The sequence below is a fragment of the Scyliorhinus torazame genome, chromosome 19, assembly GCF_047496885.1.
Source record: "Scyliorhinus torazame isolate Kashiwa2021f chromosome 19, sScyTor2.1, whole genome shotgun sequence".
NCBI classification, from domain to species: Eukaryota; Metazoa; Chordata; class Chondrichthyes; order Carcharhiniformes; family Scyliorhinidae; genus Scyliorhinus; species Scyliorhinus torazame.
In genome coordinates this window covers 58,186,502-58,210,565 of record NC_092725.1, presented here as the reverse complement: position 1 = coordinate 58,210,565, position 24,064 = coordinate 58,186,502, and the positions used below count along the sequence as shown (strand labels likewise).

The following is a 24,064-nucleotide window of genomic DNA, read 5'->3' as shown; positions in this document are numbered from 1 at the left end:
CAGGGCTCCATATCCACATGCAAGACCCCGGAGATTGTACTGAACACCATCCTCCAAAATCTTTCCAGCTTCTGGCAGGACCAAGACATATGAACATGGTTCGCAAGGCCCCTCTCAGATCGCTCACAGACGTCCTCCACCACCTCAAACAGCTGGCTCATCCTTGATTTTGGGGTGCGCCCCCACATTACCTCCAGCTTTATCAGCCCCAACCTCTTCTAGCCCCGCCTCCAGCTCTTCCTCCCACTTCACCTTAACCCTCTCCATGGCACCCCATCCGACTCCAGAGTCCTCCCATATAGCGCCGAAACAACCCCACTCTCCAACTCCCCCACTGACAGCACTGCCCCATCAGCGAGGAGGCAGACGCTATAGGGAAGGTCGGGGAAACCTTCCTCACAATGTCCCGCACCTGCAAATACCTAAAACATTCCCCACTGCCAGCCCATACTTCTCGCCCAACTCCTGAGAAACAGGTTTAAAACACAGGCCAATTAGAGAAAAAAAGAATCTGTAAAATTCCCCTCAGGTGATCGGAACTAGTCCAGGAGGTCACTCTGTTGCTGATAGTACCCTTGAAAAGTTATGGTGCAGAAAGAGGCCATTCAGCCCATCGTGTCTCCGCCAACCAAAAAAATAGGGGGAAAAAAGAAACTGACTCATTTTAATCCCAGTTTCCCAGCATCTGATCCGTACCCTTGTAAATTGCAGCACTTCAGATCCAGATACCTTTGAAATGAGTTGAGCATTTCAGTGTCAACCACCAACTTAGGAAGTGCATTCCAGACAGCCACCAACCTCTGGGTGGAAAGGGTTTTCCTCATGTCCCCTCTAATCTTTCTACCAATCTCCTTAAAATTGTGTCCCCTGGTAATCCACCCACCCGCTAATAATAATTTTACAATGCAGTCTTGAGGGTTTCAAAATACTTCAGGATGTTGACAAGTTTAACTCTGAGTAATTGTTTACTATAACCCTGGGAATGGCAATGAGGGCACTTTGGTCAAAGCTGAAAAAGGAGGGAAGCTGAACAGGCAGCTACTCTCCAAGGCTCCTTGCACAGCACCTTCCAACCCGCGACCTCTACCACCTCTTACCCCCCCCCCCCCCAAGCATGGCAAGGGCAGATGGTGCGTGGAAAAGCCACCACCTGCAAGTAGCCACGTGCCATCCTGACTTGGAAATATATCACCATTCCTCCCCTGTCGCTGGTCCAAAATCCTGGATCTCCGTCCTCCCGCCATACAGCGCAATGGGTGTACCTGCACCTCAGCGACTGCAGCAGTTCAAGAAGGCAGCTTACCACCACCTTCGCAAGGACAATTAGAAATGGGCAATTAATACTGGCCTCACCAGTGATGCTCACTTCCTGTGGATGCATTAAAAAAACAGATGTATAACTATTTCATATAGAGGGTGGTAAATGTTCGGATTACGCCGCGCAGGGAGGGGATTAAGACTAATAATGGGCACAGTGGCATTCTCTAGTCCCACCGGCAGTGCACACCCTCACCCCCCCTCACCCCTCTGTAACAGGTTACCCAGCAGCGTGGCTTCAATGGGAATTCCCATGGACAGCTGCGGGAACAGAGAATCCTATCACCAGCGAATGGCGGAATGGCGCTGTGCCGGGGGGTGGCGGAGGGGGGGGGATGAATTCCACCCAATAGCTGTTTGAACTCTGGAGCCAGCAGGATGAAGCAAAGTGGATTTTTCCAGTCCTGTATGTGGCCTGCGTTACTGCGATCAGCAGAATGTCCTCTGGTAGCATGCGATCATTCTTCATGTGTGCACCTTGACAGCGAGACTATCTGATGGGGGTACGCAGCACATGCTCATCAGTCTTCATCCCATTACACTTTTCTGAATAGCATTCAGAGATGGGAACCATGGGGTGGCGCAGTGGTTAGCACTGTTGCCTACGGCGCTGAGGACCCGGGATCGATCCCGGCCCCGGGTCACTGTCTGTGTGGAGTTTGCACATTCTCCCTGTGTTTGCGTAGGTTTCACCCCCACAACTCAAAGATGTGCAGGTTAGGTGGATTGGCCACGCTAAATTGCCCCTTAATTGGAAAAACATAATTGGGTACTCGAAAAAAAAAATTTTTTAATCTATTTTAAAAATTGTAAAAGAAATAAATGGAAACGATGACAACAGCTATAGTTTCAGAAGGATGAAGATCATTTTAAAATATCAATTGGTAATCGGAAAGGGGCATGGAAAAATCCCTCTCTCCTTGGATTAGATAGTGGGTGGGGGTGACACGCACTTTGACTTCGCTGATATTCGTGACAAGGCAATTTGAAATAAAAGAGTTATTCAAAAGTCAGATCCCACTTCAGGACAAACATGATGGCATTTGCTCCCTCTTGTGAATGTCAACATAATTACTGCACAGTTTGTAAAGCCCAATCTAAGCACTGAAAACAATAAGGGAAATGTTTCAGTTCAAATTGCTCACATTACTTGCCTGCGCTCATACAACCACGGAGCCAAGGGTTATTCAGGGGTAGCTTTGTATCTCTCTTTGACCCTTGAGGAGTTCAACATCAGGTTTTATGACTATTGTCCTGTAGCCTGAGGAAAGCGCTGACTGTTTGACCGAAACAGATGTCAAGGGGCAACAGACCCAGACCCAAGCCTTTCACAGACCCAGCAGTGATGCCTGTAGTAGGCGACCCATCTTCGCTGAGAATCATCCTCGAGCTACTGTTCATAGCTGAAGCGATTTGAGTTGTGGAATATGTCACCAATGAAAGCTATTAAAGAGCGTGTAAATGAATACGGGTTATACTGCACTTGGTGCATTCTCAAGCCTTTGCAACCTAGTTTACTGGCTAAGACTTGAGGTGTCATAGCTTCAATGTGCTCAGTAATTCAAATAGTAATCCACTGAAGTGAAGGATATCACACATCGCGAGGCAAAGGGAAGCTTTGCTTTCTATTTAGCCTATGTTAGTCCTTGTTTGCTTTTATCATGAAATAGATGTGAATGAATAATTTGGTCCATCCATGCCCACTCAACCAAAGAGAATCTATAATAATAATCTTATTATTGTCACAAGTAGGCTTACATTAACACTGCAATGAAGTCACTGTGAAAAGCCCCTAGTCGCCACATTCCAGCGCATGTTCGGGTACACGGAGGGAGAATTCAGAATGTCCAATTCGCCTAACAGCACGTCTTTCGGGACTTGTGGGAGGAGCACCCGGAGGAAACCCACGCAGACACTGGGAGAACATGCAGACTCCGCACAGACAGTGGCCCAAGCCGGGTATCGAACCTGGGACCCTGACGCTGTGAATCAACAGTGCTAACTGTGCCGCCCAGTCCAGACACCACAGAATCTGATAGTCTCCTTTTCACTTCCAGGTCCATTGCTGTATCTGGCTGATCACCCTCTGTGTGAAGAATATCCTGCTGTCAGTCTAATCATAGAATTTACAGTGCAGATGGAGGCCATTCAGCCCATCGTGTCTGCACCGGTCCTTAGAATGAGCACCCTACTTAAGCCCATGCCTCCACCCTATCCCCATAACCCCACCTAACCTTTTGGACACTAAGAGGAAATTTAGCATCGCCAATTCATCTAACCATCTAACATCTTTGGACTGTGGGAGGAAACCGGAGCACCTGGAGGAAACGCACACAGACACGGGGAGAAAGTGCAGTCACAGTCACCCAAGGCTGGAATTGAACTTGTGTCCCTGGAGCTGTGAGGCAGCAGTAATAACCATTGTGCCTCCGTGCAGCCCTCAATTTCTCAGCGCTGTTGAAGTCTGTCCACCTGCCCAATGAATACATTCTAATTTACAATACTGCTCACAAGACTGGTCATGATGTGCCACCGTCCAGTTCACTCTGACGAGCAGAAACTTCGCAAAAATATAAATAAATCTTAAAATTAAAAACAAGACAACTTGTACAGTTATAAAGGATCGTATAAGAAAAACCTGCATTTCTGTAACGTAGCATCTTTCATGTTCCCAGGTAATCTTAAAACGCTTTGTGGCCATTAAAGTACTTCCGAAATGTAACAACTCCTTTTGTCGGAAAACCCAGCATCCAATTTGTCCACAGTGCGATATGACCAACGGCTAAGGGGGTAAACGGGCAGCTGCTTTGATCTGATGTCAGTTTAGGGATGAACTGCTCGCACACGGGGAGAAATCCTTTGCTCTTGGAATGTTGCTATGGCACCTACATCCAGGCTGAGAGACTGACAGAGACTTGATTTAACCTTTCACGGAACATACAGCACTGTCAAAAATGCGGCACTCGCTCAGTACTGCCCTTAATTTTGTGCAAACCTTTGCCAGATTATTTATGGAATTGTGGAATAATACAGTGCAGTGCTGTGTCCCTCTAGCAATGACTTTTTTCTGGCTGTCAAAGTCTTCTTAACATTAACCAAGAATCTGGCTATTTCTCCCAACTTTCACACTATGCTAGGCATTTATTCCTTTTTAAAATTTCCTTTATAATGTCCCTTTGAACGCTTTCTACATTTGTTGTTCCTATAGCTGAGTGCCATTATTGCATTCCACAACGTAGGCTGGAATTCCCGTCTGCTGGGATTCTGTGTTCCAGCTGGCAGCATGCCCCCTCCCATGGGTTTCCCGGCCGCGTAGGGTGGCTTTAATGGGAAATTCCATTGACAAGCGGTGGGCGTAGAGAATCCCATCACCAACAAATAGCGCGTTGCCGAGAAACATGTGGCTAGGGGACAGGAGAATCCAGCCCCTAATGTTTTCATCCAGGTCATGCATTCCACGTCTGCGGGGAAAACAGCCTCCTCAAGCAATACTCTGTGACAGTTGCTGACATTGAACCTCCTGGTGCGTGGAGAGAGAAAAACAAAACCTCCTCAAAGAACACCACTAGCTGACAGCTAACAAAATCCGCCCATTGACTTAAGGCCTCACAAAAAAAAGAACCTATGCACTCATTTGAAATCCCACAACCCGCGCCCTACAACCCGATGACAGCCCCACCTTACCTGGTGGTTGACCGCAAACATCACCAACCGCACCCTGGTAACTGACCCACATGGTGAAGTCCCAGGTCTGGGTAACCCTCAACCGTTTGTGCTCGGGGGTGGGGGGGTGGGGCAGGTGGTGCGGCCACTTGCTTCACGTGTGGAAGACAACGAACAGTTCAATTTGTGGCTGGGGCCATCTGAGTCAGACCATCACCTCTGTACTGAACATCTGCCCTTCAGAGATCAATTCCTGGTGGCGTCACATCTATTCACACTCTGTCAGCTGAAACCATTGACTAGGTTATAATGAACGCAGAAAATGCTGGAAAAACTATTCACGACGCCCTATACTGCTCTTATTTGGCCCTTGTTTCGCACTGTAACCAATCACTATTTGTTGATGTACCATTTGTCAATGTACTCTGTCGATTATTCTTTTGTCTACTATGTACGTACTGTGTACATTCCCTTGGCTGCAGAAAATACTTTTCACTGTACTTCGGTACATGTGACAATAAATATCAATCAATCAATCAATCAAACTCAGCAGGCCTGGTAGCATCTGTGGGGAGAGAAACATTCTCCTGTCTTTTTTTAAAAATTTAATGTACTCAATTATTTTTTTCCAATTAAGGGGCAATTTAACATGACCAATCCACCTACCCTGCACATCTTTGGGTTGTTGGAGAACGTGCAAAGTCTACACGGCCAGTGTCCCAGAGCCGGGGTCGAAACTGGGATTTCCGTGCCGTGAGGCAGCAACGTTAACCACGGTGCCACCGTGCTGTCCTAACATTCTCCTATCTTACTTTTACACCACTATCAGCATTTTCTTTACTTGCGACAGGGTAGCACAGTGGTTAGCACTGTTGCTTCACAGGGTCAATTCCTAATACTATATTTGAGTGGCACTCAGCACATGGTGGATGTCTGAGTGGCTTGCTGTGAGCTCTGTGCCCGGAGCTGTCTCCTGCTGGAATGCCCGGGAAGTGTCGTGTTCCCTGTTTTGTAGTGTGTATGCTCTTGCCTGTGATTGGCTGTGGTGTTGTGTGTGTGTTGATTGGTCTGTTGATCTGTCCATCAGTATGTATGTATGTTTGTACCATGATGTTTACCTGAATATCATGACATCCCCCCTTTTTTACAAGAACATGTGCCTATGTGGTTATAAATAGAGATGTGTACTGAGTGCAGCTGGAAGTGTGTGTGTGCAATATCTACAGCATGTACATGGGGCTAAACTATACAAGGGGCGATGTCGGGTGCGACATAGCAACGAGGTTGTACCATAAACAAAGAACGGGGAAATGTTGAACGACAAAACAAATTCCTGTAACGACAAGGAAGAACAGAAACATATTAACACAGTGGTATTATGAGTTCAATGTACAAACAGGCTCATAAGTCCAGTCTAGTAGGTGGGCGACGAATTCGGGTTGACCTCCTCAAGGGTGGGTCTGGATCCACCGGCTGAGGAATGGGCCTGGCCACGGGCGACGACGGAAGGGGGATGGTGGCAGGAAGCTCCACAAAGTCGATATCAGGAACAACAGGAGGGCGTGGTGCCGGTGTAAGTTCCCGTAGAGAGCGTGGAAATAGGCGAAGAGCCTGGCGATTGCGCCAAAGAATGGATCCGTCAGACATGCGAACCAGGAACGAGCGGGGAGCCATGCGGAGAACTTCGGCAGGTGCTGACCAGCCACCTTCTAGTAGGTGGATGCGGACGTCGTCTCCAGGCGCAAGGGCAGGAAGATCAGTTGTCCGTGTGCATTATGCCATCTTCTGGCAAACGCGCTGCTGTTGCATTGTGTAGTACCGGAGCATGGTTGGTTGTGGGTACCAGAATGGATGGCACAGTGGTCCTGAGGGCGCGACCCATCAACAGCTGGGCTGGTGAGAGGCCAGTGGCTAGTGGGGCCGAGCGATAGGCCAGCAGGGCTAGGTTGAAATCCGATCCGGTAGCAGCAGCCTTGCAGAGGAGCCGCTTGACGATGTGAACGCCCTTCTCCGCCTTTCCATTGGACTGGGGGTGCAGAGGGTTGGCCATCACGTGTGTGAAGCCATACGAAGCAGCAAAGGACGACCATTCCTGGCTGGCAAAACAGGGCCCATTGTCCGACATGACAGTAATCGGAATGCCGTGGCGAGCGAAGGTGTCTTTGCAGGCACTTATGACAGCGGACGATGTCAAATCGTGCAGGCGTATGACCTCTGGATAGTTTGAAAAGTAATCAATGACGATTCCATAGTCCCTGCCAAGCGCGTGAAAAAGGTCCACACCCACCTTCACCCAGGGGGACGTCACCAGCTCATGGGGCTGAAGCGTCTCAGGAGGTTGCACCGGTTGAAACCTTGGGCAGGTTGTACAGTTGAGCACCATGTTGGCAATGTCATCACTGATGCCCGGCCAGTATACCGCCTCTCGGGCCCCCCGTCTGCACTTCCCGACCCCCAGATGGCCTTCGTGTAGTCGGTCGAGGACCAGCTTATGCATGCTGTGCGGAATCACAATCCGGTCCAGCTTTAGGAGGACACCATCAATGACAGCCAAGTCGTCTTGGACATTGTAGAACTGCGGGCACTGTCCTTTGAGCCACCCTCCCGTCATGTGGCGCATCACCCGTTGTAGAAGGGGGTCAGCCACAGTCTCCCGTCAAATACGGGCCAGACTGGAGTCGTCAGCTGGCAGATTTGCCGATGTGAAGGCCACCTGCGCTTCGAACTGACAGACGAACCCCTCCGTATCGGGTGGTGTGCTCACTGCTCTAGGTAGGGCATCCGCAATGATAAGGTCCTTTCCCAGGGTGTAGACCAGTTGGAAGTCATACCTCCTGAGTTTAAGTAGGATGCGCTGGAGGCGAGGGGTCATCTCATTCAGGTCCTTATGTATGATGCTGACCAAGGAGCGATGGTCAGTCTCAACGGTAAACTGGGGGAGACCATAAACGTAGTCATGGAACTTGTCTATTCCGGTCAGCAAACCCAGGCACTCCTTTTCGATCTGCGCGTGGCGCTGTTCTGTGGGGGTCATGGCCCACGAGGCATAGGCGACCCGGACCCATGACGCAGTGTCATCCCGCTGTAGGAGTACAGCCCCAATGCCGGACTGGATGGCATCAGTCGAAAATTTTGTGTCACGAGATGTGTCGAAAAACGCCAATACCGGGGCTGTGGTGAGCTTAATTTTGAGCTCCTCCCATTCCTTCTGGTGTGTGGGCAGCCACTGGAACTCCGTGGACTTCTTCACTAGGTGGTGCAGAGCCGTCGTGTGGGAGGCAAGGTTGGGAATGAACTTCCCCAGGAAGTTGACCATGCCTAGGAAGCGTAGCACTGCTTTCTTGTCTGCCAGCTGCGCTCACCTCGTCTGCATCCGGACGGTCCCCTGACTGGGATATGTGGTCCCCCAGAAACTTCAGCTCGGTTTGGCCGAAAGAACACTTGGCTCGGTTGAGGCGCAGGCCGTTTTCCCGTATGTGCGCAAAGACGCGCTGGAGACGATTGATGTGCTCCTGTGGTGTGGTGGACCAGATGACGTCGTTCACGTAGACGCGTACCCCTTCAATGCCCTCCATCATCTGCTCCATGATCCTGTGAAAGACCTCGGATGCCGAGATGATGTCAAATGGCATTCTGTTATAGCAGAACCTGCCGAAAGGGGTGTTGAAGGTGCACAGCTTTCGGCTGGACTGATCCAGTTGGATCTGCCAAAAACCCTTTGAGGCATCCAGTTTTGTGAAGATTTTAGCCCAGGCCATTTCGCTCGTGATCTCTTCCCGTTTGGATATGGGGTAGTGTTCCCTCATTATGCTGTTGTTGAGGTCTTTTGGATCAATGCAGATCCGGAGCTCGCCGGAGGGCTTCTTAACACACACCATGGGGCTGACGCATGGCGTGGGCTCCGTGACCCGGGACAGCTCCCCTTGCTCCTGGAGATCCTGCAGCTGCTGCTTGAGGCGGTCTTTGAGTGGCGCTGGGACCCTGCGAGGTGGGTGAATGACCGGGGTGGCGTCCGGTTTGAGCCGTATTCTGTAGGTGTAGGGCAGTGTTCCCATGCCCTCGAATGCCTCCTGGTTGTGGGCGAGGGGCGATTGGAGCTGTGCCCTGAATTCAGCATCCGGGAAGTCAGATGTGCCTTCTGGAGACAGAGCGTGGACTCGTTGCACGAGGTGGAGAACCTTGCATGCCTGTGCGCCTAGCAGGGAGTCCTTTGATGATCCGACAATTTCGAATGAGAGTGTGTCCGTGTGTGTGTTGAGTGTCACCTGGAGCTGGCAGGATCCCATAGATGGATTACGTTCCCATTGTAGTCGACCATCTTGCAACGGGATGGCCAAATTGGTGGTCTGACCTTCATGGCGTAGAAGGCTGACCATGCTATGAGGTTGGCGGAGGCGCCAGTGTACAGACGGAATGTTATCGGTGATCGGTTGACCGTTAGGGTGGCACACCATTCATCACCCGGATTGACAGTGTTCACTTGCAACGGCTGGTGGGTCCTGGTTTGAGACATCCGGTTCCCATCAAAGACCGCAACGCGGAAGGCGTCCCGGTCGTCTTTGTCACTGGTCTGGATATCGTCTGGGCACGACTCGTAGTAAGGAGGCTGAATGGTCCGCACGTCCCTGCGAGGATGTCGGAATTGGGGAACATTGGCAGATTGAGCTGCTCGACAGCAGGCAGCATAGTGGCCCATCTTGCCACAGCGGAGGCATTGTCGGTTTCTTGCGGGACATTGCTGCTTTAAATGTGCGACTCCGCAGTTGCCGCACGTCGTGACGTCATGGCGTTCGTTGCGCCACCGCGCATGCGCAGTTCGGTCTTGCGTCGAGCGCGCCTGCGCATCACGTCACATTGTGTCGACGTTTTTTATGGCGTGCACAAACGCGGGAGGCCCCGGAAAGCACGCGAAATGGCCGCCCTCATCCGGGCCGCGGACCGGGAGGAACTCGATCGCCTGGACCCGTTCGGCCTCGTAGGACGCCTGGCTCACCGATCCAGCCGCATAGGACCGCTGCCGCGCCGATTCGGCCGCTTGAAATTTGGAGTAGCGGCTAGTCGCGATTTCATGCAGGACAGGCTTCGATTGCGGAGGCTAGGGTGAGGCCTTTAATTTTTAATAGCTGCTGGCGTAGGGTACCCGAGGTGACCCCAAAAACAATCTGGTCCTGAATCATTGAATCAGAGGTGGTGGCGTAACCGCAGGACTGCGCGAGGATACGGAGGTGCGTAAGGAAGGATTGAAAGGGTTCATCCTTACCCTGCAGGCGCTGCTGGAAGAGATACCTCTCAAAACTCTCGTTGACCTCGACGTTGAAGTGTTGGTCGAGTTTGAGAAGGAATGTCTTGTACTTGGTCTTGTCCTCACCTTCCGCGATAACCAGTGAGTTGTAGACATGGATGGCATGTTGACCTGCCATGGAGAGGAGGATGGCGATCTTTCTGGTGTCCGAGGCGCTCTCCTTTTCGTTGGCTTCCAGAAATAGCTGGAAGCGCTATTTGAACAGCTTCCAATTAACGCCGAGGTTTCCAGCGACTTGTAGCGGCTGCGGCGTGCTGACGGTGTCCATGGCGCAGGATGGCAGATTCCGGAGGATTCGTAGGTAGGTCCCACAGTTACTCCTGGTACTATGATGTGTTGGGTACTCTGCTACACAGACGAACCAACATGGTTGCGAATGGTACAACTCAGTTTTATTACTAACATATATTTACAGTGGTAAACTGGTTACTGAGGTTCGATCATAACCCTAGAATCTGTGGACCTATTCCTAATACTATATTTGAGTGGCACTCAGCACATGGTGGATGTCTGAGTGGCTTGCTGTGAGCTCTGTGCCCTGAGCTGTCTCCTGCTGGAATGCCCGGGAAGTGTTGTGTTCCCTGTGTTGTACTGTGTATGCTCTTGCCTGTGATTAGCTGTGGTGTTGTGTGTGTGTTGATTGGTCCGTTGATCTGTCCATCAGTATATATGTATGTTTGTACCATGATGTTTACCTGAATAGCATGACAGATCCCAGGTTTGATTCCTGGGTGGGTGACTGTTTGGAGTCTGCACGTTCTCCCCATGTCTGCGTGGGTTTCCTCCGGGCGCTCCAGTTTCCTCCCACAAGTCCCGAAAGACGTGCTTGTTAGGTGAATTGGACATTCTGAATTCTCCCTCTGTGTACCCCAACAAGCGCCGAGTGTGGCGACTAGGAGATTTTCACAGTAACTTGATTGCAGTATTAATGTAAGCCGACTTGTGACAATAAAGATTATTATTATTAAATGTTACCTTTCTCCCTCTCCACAGGTGCTGCCAGATTTTCTGTTTTTATTGCAGATTTCCAGCATCCACAGCATTTTGCTTTTATTTTACCATTCAGCACATCGTTAACCTCAGTATAAATGGCATTGTTACTGGACTAGTAACTAAGAGACCTCCGATCATTCTCTTGGGACCCAGGTTCAAATCCCACTGTGGCAGACGGTGAAATGTGAATTCATTAAAAATCTGGAATTAAATGTCTAGGGATGACCATGAACTATTGTCGATTGTCATAAATACACATCTGGTTCATTAACGTCTGTTCGGGAAGGAAATTGGCCATCCTTAGCTGGTTTACAAGTGACTCCAGACCCCTGGTTGGCTCTGCAAGCTATGGCAGTTCAAGGGTAATTAGGGATGGGCCAGCCAGTGACACCCTCATCCCATGAATGTATCAAAAACAAATGAATACTGGAAAATTCCACAAATATTTGTTCAGTTTAGGAAGTTGTGGGAACTTTTGACCTGGGTCTGAAATAAAGCAACTACTTGGAAAGCTCTGTTTTCAAATGAGAGAAAAAGTAAGAGTCTTTCCTTCATCCTAATTTGAGTTTTTTTCCCTTTTTCTTTTGCATTGAAAATTCCATTTACTGTCTTAACTGAAAGACAGCACCTCCAACAATGCAGCACTCCCCCAGTCCCCAGTACTGCACTTGGGTATCAGTAAACTTTGTGCTCAGGTGCAGGATTCTCCGGCCCCCGCGCCAGGTCGGAGAATTGCCGGGGGGGGGGGGGGGGGGGGGCGTGAATCCCGTCCCGCCGCTCGAGAGCTTGAAGTTCTGAAGTTCATTCTGAAATTTGATATTCTTTCCATTGTGAGATAGCCTCAAAGAAATTTGGAGCCCGTTTTGAAATGCAACGATGCAGCAGTCAACCTGAAGCCAGCAGAGATTAGGAGTTGGTCAGCAACTCAATGGTAAGGGATAGCAATTTAAGAAGCATAGGAATTGTGTTTTATAGTAAAGTTTTGTTTTAGGTTACTTCAGAAGAAATGGGTGAAGTTTTCACTTAATGCAAGTATACCAGTTGCATTGCATTTGTATGGCTGTTACCCTGATTAATTCAGTCAATATATTCATTAGTTGGTTAGGTGCACTGTGGTGAGATAAAGTGGATGTTCTCCACACAAGGAGATCATGTGGCAGCTTGTGGCATAGTCCAGTAAATTGCAGTATAAAGTAAAGTCGCCATAGTCCCTGATGACCATAGGCTGTTGTGGCGGGAAAGAGCTGACTGGTGGTTATTTAACCTGAGGGTCACCACACCTTGGGCGAGGGACAAGGTTGAGAAGGCAGAGCCTTCATGAATAACCTCAGCCGGTACAGGAATTGAACCCATGCTGCTGGCATCCCTGTGCATCACGAACCAGCCGTCCAGCCAACTGAGACCAGCCCCCAGTGATATGGTGAGTCAGGGATTCCTCCCTTATTGCATCTCCTTGACATTTACCTAAAAATTAGCCAGGCAAAAGCAAACACTGCTTTAAAAGAGAAATAAGTTTCATTCACAAAATATCCGCAAACATCAATATTAGTTGCAAATTTCCAACAGGATTTAATCTTAGGCCGGCCACAGTGCGGTTTATCTCCACTGGTAGATAGCTGGATATGAGAACAGCCAGCCCTCAGTACAAAGCCAGGAGGATCGCATTGATCCTGATGTGCATTCTGACGATGGCATAAAACAGTGCTGTCAGTCTTAATTAGCCTGATGACATACTACAAAACCAAAATCCACTTTTCCAATGGCGCTGTTCAACAACTGATGAATGAAATCAGTGTAACCAATAGGACTCAGCTAATCCACATTTAATTGTCCCAAAGCACAAACCTGCTTCAACATGAGCCCTCAGCATTAATATAGTTAAACGGCAATGTAATATTTAAATAGTGGCCTTCTTGGCAAACGGCAATGAAATCATATTTAATCCTGCTGTGGATTGACATACGCGATCACGATCAGTTGTCAAGTCAACAGAACTTCTCATCAGCCACTTGACCTGACAGAAATAAGTGCTCCCTGCGATTCACCATGTGAATGTGAAGAGTCACGCAAGAGATTTGAGGAGATAAGCTGGTTTTGGACTGCTAATTTTGTTTGCATTGGAGGGGGGGGGGGGGCAGCTTCTGTGAGCCAGCTGAAACATTCACATGACTACACTCCGTCACCCTGGCACCAGATATACAAGTCTGCCACTGAGGTAAAGGACCCGGGCTCAGAAATGCAAAGTGCCGCCCACGTAACCCCTGCTCAGATATCCCAAATGAAAATCGAGGCATAACAAGAGCAACTCGGTAAACATTATCTTTTCTCTTTATTTTTTTATGGGATGTGGCCGCCACTGACCAGCATTTGTTGCCCATCCCTAATTGCCCTTGAATTTAGCATCTTTCTGGGCCATTTCAGAGGGTTTTTAAGAGTCAACCACATTGCTGTGGCTCTGGAGTCACAAATAGGCCAGACCATGTAAGGACGGCAGATTTCCTTCCTTCCCTAAAGAACCTTAGATAACCAGATGGGTTTTTGGTGATAGTTTCATGGTCAACATTACAGAGACTAGCTTTATATGCCAGATTTGTTAATTGAATTTAAATTCCACCAGTTGCCATGGTGGGATTTGAGCCGGTGTCCCCAGAAAATTAGCCTGGGCCTCCAGATTGTCAGTCCAGGGACAACGCCGCCGCCTCCCCTGGTGGGAGCCATGCAACATGCTCATTACCAGCCAGACGTTCACATCCAAGCCCTGAGAGATTCAGAGTAAAGTAACAGCAAAAGCAGCTACAGTTCAACATCTGGCTGAGCGTACACCAACAACCCATGCTCACATTACACCTTCATTCAACATATCCCAATATGTCTCACACACTGGAGATCGAGTCCAATTAAAATTTGCATTTATATCATGCCTTTAACATGGAAAAATGTCCCAAGGCCCCGTACGGGAAAATGAATCGGACCAAGCAAAAGACAGACACATTAAGCGACATAACATGGAAGATCAATTATTTAAGAAGCATGCTCAAAGAGAAGAGCGAGGTTTTGAGAGAGAATTCCAGGCCAGAGGGCCAAGATGGCTAAAGGCATGACAGCCAAAGTTGGGCAAAGGAAGTGGACGATGTACTAAAGGCCACAGTAGTAATGCAGAACTTCGCCAGTAGTTTTAAGCCTGTAGGAGCTAACAACCAGAGTTAGGGAGGGCAAGGCCATGGAGAGGCATTTGAACATGAGGAGGAGAGATTTTAAATCAATTTTCGAAATAATAAAACACAGCTAAAAGGAGTAGAATTACAGGTTTCCAAAGAGACAGGTTTTACAATAGGCTTCTGAAGCTAAGGAGAGATATAGACCAGCAGTAAAGTAAAGTCGCCACAGTCCCAGATGACCATAGGCTGCTTTTCCCTTTGAGGGGGATTTAACCCGAGGATCACCACGCCTCAGGTGAGGGGCAAGGTTGAGAAGGCAGGGCCTTCATGAATCACCTCAGCCAGTACGGGAATTGAACACATGCTGTTGGCCTTGCTCTGCATCACAAACCTGTCCAGCCACTGAGCTAAACCGGCTCCCAAAACCCATCTGGTTCACAAAGATCGTTTTTACCATCCTTACCTGGTCTCGCTCCAGACTTGTGACTCCAGATCCAGACTTGTGACTCCAGATCCACCTGGCCAAGCAAAGGGACATAGAAAGACAATGCGAGGAAGGCAGATATGTCAGTAGGAGACTTCAGCAGAAAATGGGGCAGAGAGAGGGCAAGCGCAGACAAGAGTGCAAATGAATTAAAGATGAGATGGACTGTGGCCATGAAGGGATTTAGAGACAGGGATGATGAGTATGAAACTAAAGAGTTGGGCGATGGAGTCCTCAGGTGATGAGCAAATGGGATATTATACAATACAGATTACATCAAATAAATCTTGTGTTTAATTTAGAGTACCCAATTATTTATTTCCACCCAATTAAGGGCCAATTTAGCATGGCCAATTCACCTACCCTGCACATCTTTGGGTTGTGGAGGTGAGACCCACGCAAACACGGGGCGAATGTACAAACTCCACATGAACAGTAATCCAGGCTGGGATTGAACCCGGGTCCTCAGCGCTGTGATACAGCAGTGCTAACCACTGCGCCACTGTGACACCCCTATATCAACTAAATCTGGTAGGTCTTCTTTCAGACTGACCAAACCATTATGGATTCAAACAAATCATTCCAAGTCCCCTCTCACGCTCAATCTACAGTACATGTGTTCCAGAACAAATCCAGAATGGATTAAGTTATTGAGTGACCACAAATATGGTGTAATCCCTTCATTCTGGTGTTAAAGCGATTAAAAAGCTCACTTCACGAACCGTAGGTTTTACACCATGTGATACAACAGATGCAGTGTGGAGAGAAACCTTCATTCGCCTTTGATGAGTGCTGTTTGTATCTAACATACATTTATAATGCACCAAGGGTTATGTGATCAGTCACATCTTTTAAAAGTCATGAGCCTCAGGCGGCACGGTGGCGCAATGGTTTACACTGCTGCCTCACGGCACTGAGGTCCTGGGTTTGATCCCAGCCCCGGGTCACTGTCCGTGTGGAGTTTACATATTCTCCCCGTTTTTGCGTGGGTCTCACCCCAACAACCTAAAACATGTGCCAGATAGGTGAATTGGCCACACTAAAATTGTCCCTTAATTGGATACTCTTAAAACATTTTTTTTTTTAAAGTCATAAGCCAGGCATCAAAAAAATGCTGCGCACACAGCTGTGAGGCTAGAGTAGGAACTGTAATATCACTCGTGTGATATAGGCTCACAAGCAATGTTCTCTCAGTCTTGTTTGCTGTGCACAGTCCCTCTTGGATTAACCTGTCAGCCTGCATGTGTGTATCTTAAAGGCAAGGTAGCTTGTGACACGGCCTGTTTGCTCCCTCGTGATTGCAGACCGGTGGAGCACCCACGTGGCTTACAGGGCTCATTATTCAGTTCCTTTCAGTCAATGAATGTGCACGGCAATACTACCATGCTTTGAGAATGAGTGCTCACTCTTAAACAATAGCTAGATTTGTTGTATGCGCACTGTGGTGTAGACCACGAGTACATCAATGTCCTTGTGGCTTTGGAGCAGGCTTGGCTTTGTATTAGTGAAATTAGGGCGCCAAAATTCAGCATTAAAAGGTGCATGAACGGTATGGATGACCACGTGGGGACACTGCATGGTTAACAAATCAAAATTGGTTTTGAATCAGTCCGATGAAGCATGCTTTCACTGTTCGTGTCAAGAGACAGGGTCAAATGATTTAGAGTTCATTTTAGTCTTTTTTAAATAGTGTACGGTGACAACTGCTGTACGAAAGAACAACAAAACTAATGCGCCAGTAAATTTACAGTGTACACGAGATGCTGGTGTCTTGCTGCATTTAATGTCCGAGTATAAAGTGTTTAGATCAACTAGATAATTTGAACAGGATTAGATGATTAAGGAAAACTATTATGGCAACCCAAAAAGCCTGAGGCACATCTTTGCAGTGCGACAATCTAGGCGGTTGAGAAGGCAAGGAGAACTTTCTCACAACACATGTCCGCTGTCTCTTCTGTCTTTGTAAAGTTGTGTCTTTCCAATGGTAAACTGCACGGTCCTAAGGAGAGCCAATGAATGCTCTATTCATTACTTCTTTGGTGCATTAAAACACTGGAACTAGAGGCATGTGTTCAACAGAGAGGCAATCTTTCTAAATTCCTTTGAGCAGTTTGGTCTAATGTGCTCAGTCTACTGTTCAGCTAAGCCTCACAAGAGCCATTCACAGCTGGGTTTACTGTTAATCATTCAAACCAGTTTCTGTCAGCATGCACTTCAAAGAGCCACTCCAAATGCACCAGCCAGTCTACCTTCTGTGAGGATTTAAGTTTGCCTATTCACTATACACATTACAAACTTAGCAACCTCTGCTTGACATCCCCTTTTATCCTTTGCACTATGTTTTCAAATGTCTTTTGAAGTTTTAACACTTGCACCAGTTTTCCTTCCCGCGTGTGGTAATACCACACACGGGCAGCAAGGTCGCCTGTTCCGGGCGATTAACGATGATGCTCTTCAGAGGCGTTTAATTCCATTTTTATTAGCAGTGGATTGCTTGGCCTGTTTCGTGTCCATTTTCTGACAAGACACGAATACTAATCTCCTTCTGTTCACGTTATCCAGTCTAGAAGATATGAAAGGCTCAGGAAAACGGGACCATCCTTCAAAGCTGCTCTACGGTAGAACTATATCTCCATAGATCAGAGATGTCAGGAACAGGCATAAGCCACTCACAGCCCCTCAAGGCTGCTCCACCATTCAATTAGTTCATGGCTGAAGGCACCTAAAATCTACTTTTCTGCATTAGTTCAGTACAGTAACGATGTTATATAGTGCCTTTGACATAATAAAATCGGAGAATCCCCGACAGTGCAGTAGGAGGCCATTTGGCCCATTGAGTCTGCACCGACCCTCGGAACACCCTACCCAAGGCCCAATCCCACCTGGGGACAACGTAGCATGGCCAATCCACCTCGCCTAATCTTTGGACTTGTGGGAAGAACCTGGACCACCAGGACGAAACCTACACAGTCACCCGAGGTCGAAATTGAACCTGGGTCTCTGGCGCTGTGAAGCAGCAGTGCTAACCACTGTGCCACCCGAATGCCCTAAGGCACTTCACAGTGGTTTTATCAAATAAAATATGATACCAAGCCTCATAAAATGATTTTGGGTCAGACAGCCAGAAGCTTGGTCAGAGAGGTAGGTTTTAAGGAGTGTCTTAAAGGAGAAAAATGAGTTGGTGAGAGGGAATTCCAGAGTTTAGGGCCTTGGTAGCTGAAGGCATGGTCACCAATGGTGCAGCAATTAAAATGTCAAGGAAACTCCAGAGGCTCGCTTTGAGCAGGGCAGTTAGCTCAAGAGGATTGTGGGCCAGGAGATTACAGAGGCAGGGAGAGTTATGGCCTTGGTGAGATTTGAAACCAAGGATGAGAATTCTAAAATCAGGAGATTGCTTGAACAGGGGCCAATGTAAATCGGTAAACATAGGGTGATGGGGGAATAGGACTTGGTTTGAGTTCAGACACGGGAAGCAGAATATTGATGACCTCAAGTCATCAAGACCTCAAGCAAAATGTGCAAGGGATCAGCCAGGAGTACTTTGTAATAGTCAACTTGAGGAGTAACAGAGGCACGAATGACAGTTTCAGCAACGTACATCCAATTGTTGTAAATTGAGCTCAGCTTTGTTCCCATTTGTCTCTCAGTCCCTCCTGCCTCCAAAAACACATTAGCAACTGGTTGACCATTGGTACAGGCACTTCAAAGCACAACAGCTGAAGAGCTCTATGCAGAGGAATTGCAATTTTTGTCATGGGGTAAAGTCAGGCAATATTATGGGGGTGAATGGAGATGGTCTTAGTGATAGCTTGACTGACTATATGTGTGGTCAGAAGCTCACCGCAGGGTCAATTATGACGCCAATGTTGTAAAGTCTCAGCCTGCTGCCAGGGAGGGGGATGGATTCAGTAGATAAGGGATGGAGTCTGGAGCAGTGACCAAAAACGAATGCTTCATTTTTCCCAACATTTAACTGAAGGAAATTTCTGCTAATCCAGTATTGGGAGTCTGATAATTTAATAACAGTGGAGGATTGAGAGAGGTGACTGTGAGGTAAAGCTGGGTGTCACAGCGTGCGTGTGAAAACCGACACTGTGCTTTTGGATAACATTGCCAAGGAGCAGCACGTAGATGAGAAGCAGTGGAGGGCCGATGGATAGATTTTTAGGGGAGACAGGAGATAAGGGTGCGCAAGCAGGCTGAGGAGCTAACACAAGAGAGAAAAAAATGGAACCAGGTGAGGGCAGTCCCACCCAGCTCGACAGCAGTGGAGAGGAGTTGGAGGATCGTGTGTGTCATAATATGCACCCATGCACATCATGAGGTAAAAGCAGGCAGTGACAGACACCCAGGTGAGCCAATCAACATACAGAACAGAACACAACCAATCACCAGACAGAACACCAGAGGGGGGGCTTCCAACTATAAAACACACGAGGCATCAGCACTCTGCCTCTTTCCACTGGTGCCAACTGTAGTGACAGTCAGGGTGTACAAATCATTCAACACCTTCTACACGTGGATCAGAGCTAGCCTGGTCTAGATAGTTAAGAGTTAGTTTATTTAAACTAGTGGAGAGTCAACCCACAGGCAGCTGTGTGCTTCGTTACTGAAGTTCAATAAATCCTATTGAACCAACACCTATGTTTGGTGTATGCTTTATCATTTCTCTGCATCGTGTTGCAGTCCGTGTTACCCCAGGGTGAATAACATGGCAGTGTGGTCAGCTATGTCAAAGTTGGCAGATAGGTCGAAAAGGATGAGAAGGGATGGTTTACCTTTGTCAGTCACATAGGATGTCACGTGGCTTTGATAAGAGCTGTTTAAGTACAAGGCCACGATCCTGATTGGAGGGCTTTAAACATGGAGTTCTGGGAAAGGTGGGCCTGGATTTGGGAGGGGACATGGATTTTGGAGAGGAAAGGGAGGGTGATGATGGGGTAATAATTTGCATGACGGTGGGGTCAAGGATTGTTGTTTTTTTTTTAGGATGGTGTTGATGATGGCAGATTGAAAGGAGGGTCGATACCGAAGAGAAAGAATTGTTAACAATTATCAGCTAACATGGAAACCAGGAAGGAAATTAGGTGATCAGTAGTTTAGTGAGAATAAGGTTGAGCAAGCAAGATCTGAGGCTCACATATAAGATGAGCTAGGAGAGGGCATGAGTGGAGATAGGAGAGAAACTAGAGAAAGATGCGAGTGTAGTGAGAGAGTAGTGGGTGAAACTTTAGAGGAGGGGGTTGATGAGAGGAAGGTGCACCACAGAATGATCTGATTGGATGGTCTCCACGGTAACACAAGTGGATAGCACTGTGGTTTCACAGCGCCAGCATCCCAGGTTTGATTCCCCACTGGGTCACTGTCTGTGCGGAGTCTGCACGTTCTTGCCGTGTCTGCGTGGGTTTCCTCCGGGTGCTCCGGTTTCCTCCCACAGTCCAAAGACGTGCAGGTTAGGTGGATTGGCCGTGATAAATTGCCCTTAGTGACCAAAAAGGTTAGGGTGCTTATTGGGTTACGGGGATAGGGTGGAAGTGAGGGCTTAAGTGGGTTGGTGCAGACTCGATGGGTCGAATGGCCTCCTTCTGCACTGTATGTTTTATGTTCTATGTCTCGATCATAATGACAAAGATGTCTATGAGCTTCTCGACTTATTGCCAGAGATGAGGGTGGAGGAGTTTGCATTAGGGGAAAGAAGCCAGGGTTACCTTTTCAAACCAGGATGATCCTTTATTGAACAAAAATCTACCTACCCTGTCATGAAAACTCCAACCATATCAGCATCCATGGATGTGCCAGAGGACATTGCGTCAGATTAAGGGCGAGGCTCACTAACGTTTTATATCAGGGACCAGAATCCCAAGCAGTTAATTGCATTCAAGTTGTGGCCACCCTACACACAAACACCATTTATTTCCCCATCTCCCTCAGTCCACTATATTTTCTCTGCCTCCTCCAGAATCCTGGCTCCAGCAACATCACACAGTGATGGGCCATGAGTTGAAAACCAGGGGCATGAAAATGAACACTCCTGTTGAGGGCCACAGGCTAACAGGAAGCCGGGTTGTAATCAGTACAAAATTGGCTAAAATAAATCAACTTAGTGTTTGGTTTAACCTTGAGGTACAGAGAAGAAGTAGAAGCAACAGGAATATATTTCTGAAACAGTGTTATCCTTTCTCCAGAATCTTACTTGCCAATGTGAGCTCAGGCTCTTAAGGAACTAAAGAGCAACCACTTGTGATTTCGGACAGTCAGCCCCTTGTCAACATGTAGCTTGCTAGAATAGAACCTGCTTGACTCCTGAATGAAATATTGCTGAATTGAAACGGAATAATTACACAACTTTAAAAACGGGACAATGCCCTACTTATGCTGTCAAAGTTTTCAAACCGACTTTCTTGTCAAATTTCCCTGATTTAAAGCACATTTCCAACGCGTCTCTTTAAAAAACAAAGTGCAAGAACATGGGGAAATTGGGCCGAGTAAGTTTCTGGCAGTAGAACTCCAGTTATTAGGTGGAGGGTCTCTACTCCTCACTAATAATACTTCATTTCAGATACATGTTGATACAAAAGCGGCTGTCCAACCCTTGAGTCAGGCTGGAGATCAGAGTTCCAGATGTGCTAAAAGGGAAGTGTTATGGGGTGCCTTCAGGGGGTACGGTCAGTCCACTTTCCCTTTACAGGAGATACAATAGAACTGCAACTCAAATCTCAACTTTAATTTGAATCCTTTGTGTTCATGAAAGAGGCGAACAAATTGCCTCGGCCGCAATGACATCCGCATTTAACAAATTGAGGATACAGATAGGGAAGTTCTCCGTACTCGCATACAACTCTTCCAGTACTGGGAACAGTGAAACCAACTGCTGACAGTATAACCCCGGTCAGTCTGCCAGCTGCACATCACGCTCTTCAGATTCTGGTAGGAGATAGATTCCTGACTGTTATAACACAAAAATAAGGAGGGCGAGAAAAACCTCTTTGTTTTTCTGCCATAACTGTTACAGAACATGCGTTCTGAGTGAGTTAGGGTGTTCCCCTCGTGATAAGTCTAAAACTCGAAAGGGGGCAAGGCTATGGGCAAAACACTTCCTTAAGGCATGCTGCGTAGATCAACGAAACCGGCATGTGTGCAACTTGTTTTTTTAAAATCATGAAAAGAATTTCCACCATCCAAATTTCAGCTTTTTAAATTCAGCCTGAATTCTTTTGTTCAAAACTGGAACCACAGTTGCTTTAATTACAAAGCAGTGTTATGGTGGCGTAGTGGTTAGCACTGTTGCCTCACAGCGCCAGGGACTCGGGTTCAATTCCAGCCTTGGGTGGCTGGCTGTGTGGAGTTTGCACATTCTCCCCGTGTCTCTGCGTGGGTTTCCTCCGGGTGCTCTAGGGCCCAGGTAGGGTGCTCTTTCAGATGGTCGGTGCAGACCCGATGGGCCGAACAATCTCCTTCTGCACTGTAGGAATTCTATGGTGACATCGCTTCATGAGACTTTACAAGTTCCACTGCTCTTCTGACCCAAGGCACCTCGGCTTGTTTTGCCTCGACTTTACATAATGGCAAAGAAAGAAAGATTGTACTAATAACAGGATTTTAAAAAAGTGAATGCAAGAGCAAAAACTTGACGACAGCTAAAGCTGTCTCAAGGTTATACCTCTTTGCAACCAGTGCACCAGGATGATTTATAATAACAATCTTTATTGTCACAAGTAGGCTTACATTAACACTGCAATGAAGTTACTGTGAAAATTCCCTAGTCGCCACATTCCGGCACCTGTTCGGGTACACGGAGGGAGAATTCAGAATGTCCAATTCATCTAACAAGCACGTCTTTCGGGACTCGAGGTAGGAAACTGGAGCACCCGGAGGAAACCAACGCAGACACGGGAAGAACGTGCCGACTTCGCACAGGCAGTGACACAAGCCGGGGATCAAACCCAGGTCCCTGGTGCTGTGAAGCAACAGTGCTAACCACTGTGCGACCGTGCCGCCCTTTGAACTGAACCTCCAGTTTTTGCTCTGTACTTACAGAGGTAGGCCAAACATATAGAAACAGAAAGAAACTTATGCTATCCTGCGGTCCAGATTCATGTCTGAGCCATCCGCAAAAGGAAGGAAATCTGCCCTATTCCAGTGTGCGTGGGCACAGCAGAAAAGTGAAAGGTCAAATTCAAAGCTTCCAGCAAAATATTTCCACTGTGACCACTGTCTGTCAGTTAAAATGACTGTGCAGAGTGTTTGCTCCAACTGAGGATTGCCTTGCATTTGACTTGTTAAGAAATGGAGTCAACAAAGTACTCCATATAATCCATATTGTGTGAAAAACTCACAGGGATATAGCCCTAACCAGTCATATTACCTCTGGTCCACCAACGTCCTCATTCCCTCCAGCCCGAGTACATCTGACCTCGATACATACATATAGCCTGCACCTCAGCCTGGAGACGCATTCCATGCGGGGGAGTGGTTTGAAGGTGTAGGGCAGCCTGGAGGCAGGGGTTTCCGGAGGGTCCTGCTGGATTTGACTGCCGAGCTCGTTTTGTCCAGCAGGCTGATTGTCAGGGCGGAGTTCTTCAGACAGGAAGCCTCTTTCACAGTGCCAAACCCTATGAAGGAAGAGGTGGGGGAGAGAGAGTGAAATTGGGTGTGGGGAGTTGGGAGGGAGGGGTTCCCATGTTGGTTAAGGGGGTCCCAACCTCCTTTAGGCTGCTGAGTTTCCCCAGGACCCAGGAAACCCGGCCCCCTAGGGTTAAAAGCACAGCGACTATTAAAAGTGAAGGCAGGCTGCCTCATTCTAATAATTAAAGGACTAACCTCTTCTGATAAATGGGGTGTTCACCTGCCCTAAGTCCACCTCCATTAAAACTCGAGTGGGCTGGTCTAGGTCCTGTTCTGAATTCTTTGCATTTTCACCTCTGACACAGCCCCGGCAATCCACGAGCGAGCTGCCAATGACTACAATGAGTTCTTTCAACTAACCAATTCAGCATCTACAGGTGCAGAATTAATCTCCCTCTCTTCCATCCTCAAATAGTATTTTTTTTAATAAATAATGAAACAAGTTCAGTAAATCGTTTGGTTGTAAAACTATGCCAGGAAGACTCTTTAAAAAGGGATGCACAGATTTTAATCGAGCAAAGC

General features: G+C 47.8%; 1 protein-coding gene across 1 annotated transcript in view; it reads right to left on the bottom strand.

The window, feature by feature from the left end:
* Nucleotides 1-24,064, bottom strand: part of LOC140396153 (PDZ domain-containing RING finger protein 4-like) — a 623,004-nt gene that overhangs the window by 534,403 nt on the left and 64,537 nt on the right. The window lies entirely within an intron of this gene.